Source organism: Gallus gallus, chromosome Z (genome assembly GCF_016699485.2).
Source record: "Gallus gallus isolate bGalGal1 chromosome Z, bGalGal1.mat.broiler.GRCg7b, whole genome shotgun sequence".
In the NCBI taxonomy this organism is placed as follows: domain Eukaryota; kingdom Metazoa; phylum Chordata; class Aves; order Galliformes; family Phasianidae; genus Gallus; species Gallus gallus.
The window spans coordinates 2115339-2117365 of NC_052572.1; positions in this window are offsets into that span (position 1 = coordinate 2115339).

Genomic DNA, 2027 nt, shown 5'->3' on the forward strand with positions numbered 1-2027 from the left:
TTCTTTGTCACGTTGGGTGCATCCAGCTTTGGAGGAACAGATGTGTGATGTAGGAACCGGGCTAAAGCTGCTCCAAAGCAAAATTCCCCATAATACAGAGGTTACATCAGCTTCCAGTATCACTTTATTGAGGATCCTTATAGATATCCTCAACCATCCCAAGACACGAGGTGCTCTTTCTTAGCAGCGTTGCTCATTTCTAGCCCAGTATAATCAACAGACTTAATTGAAAAGGCGTCACAGATGTGCTTCTTTGTTACTGAGTGGTCAAAGAGAGGTAAGAAGAAGTAAAGTGGGATTTTTGTTCCTTATGACCCCTGAGTATGAATTTTGGGGATGAGTTTATTTCTGGAGCACGTATGTGCTGGAATTATCCGGTCCTGTTTCTCAGCGTTCTGTCAAACTACTTGGTGTTTATGAAGAGACGGTAAAAATAAAGTGGCTTTGGTCTTGTGTGTCAAAAAAGCTTTTTATTGGGCTGTGCAGCTGTAAAGAACGTCTCTTAAGAGCAAACTGATGGCATGTACATGAGTTGTGATTTCTGAGAAAAAGGGGAACAATGGCATTAGTAAGTACACAGCATTTTTATGCTCTATCTGTCACAAAATCCACAAACAATATTTAAAAATCCTTTCAGCCAGGGATTGCTAAATGTGTTTGGAAATTATATAGGACACTGTTGTTGCAGAAACGGAAACAAGTAAGCAGAGTTGTCAAGGCATTTAATAGTAGCTTAGCTCTTTCTCGCGTGGCCATGCTGTCCATTCACCCCTCAGAAGACAGAAGCACACAGTAGGGGAGGTCAGACATTGAAACACAGTTGTAAGGCACTGTTATTCAGGTAACATACCCTTCCTCCATTAAGTAATGCAAATGTATTGATATCTCTATTACATACCTTCACTCTAAGCCTCGATACAGTTGGTTATGCCTCACCTAAGCTCTGTTTTTTCAGCTACTGGGACTAAAAGCACAGACACTGAGCAGTGGAGAAGTATTTCTTTCCAGCAGCAGTAATAAGCGACCAGCTCAAATCATGCTGACAAAGTCCATCCACAGCTCTGGATGCAGTGCAGGAGAGGCATAGGTCTGAACAGCTCTCTAACAACCACCTAACCACTTTTGTAGCTTTAATTTAAAAAGTAAACAGCTATGGGATAGGAAGAAGAACCAAGAAACCTAAGGTTAGCAGCACGAAGCACAGTTGTGTGCTTGCTTATCAAGCCTCATTACTTCGAGGGTGGGGCAGTGAGGTGCCCTTCTTACTATGATGAGAGCTAATTGGAAGAGCAGCTGCTGCTGCTCTGATGGGTGAGATTGGTTCCAGTTAGTGGGAAGGATACAAAAGGGAGGTCTGAGAGGCACTTGGTCCGGGTTTGGGGTGGAGTGTGTATGGGACACAATAGCCCTTGTGATGTATAAGAACCAATGCTTTAAGGGAAAAAGAATAGTGAAATATAATGGGTAAAACATAAGGTAGGGTAAGCTCTTAGTATTTTGTGGTGGAGTCCCCAGCCACAGAGGTGCTATGAATTGTGGGGATGTGGAATTTAGGGGCATGGTGTGGGTGGGTTGGGGGGTCTTGGAGGTCTTTTCCAATCCAAATGATTCTCTTTGGGGTTGCCGTCAGTGGGTGTGCTGGGGTGGGGATCACAGAGGTCTCCTCCAACCTTAACGGTTTTGTGATTTTATGATTCTTGTGGCAGTAAATCCGTTTGGTTTGGTGCCTAGATTCTGATGGAGCTGCACATTGTGACTCAGTATTATTGTGATCCCGGTAACGGTCTCTGCGTGCTTCTGAAAATGGTACTCTCAGCTGCACCTCAGTGCTTATTTCTGTATAAATGTTTGTTTTTCTGTCTTTTCTACTTCACAAAATCCATCCTACTACCAGCGTACCGCAAATGATAAGACTACTTTCAATTACAAAGCGATCCCCTCTTTCCCCCCGGCCGCCTTTTCCCTCCCGTCCCTGAGCGCGGGGCCGCGTGAGGCGGTGCTGAGTTCCCGCCCACCCCGCCCCCCCC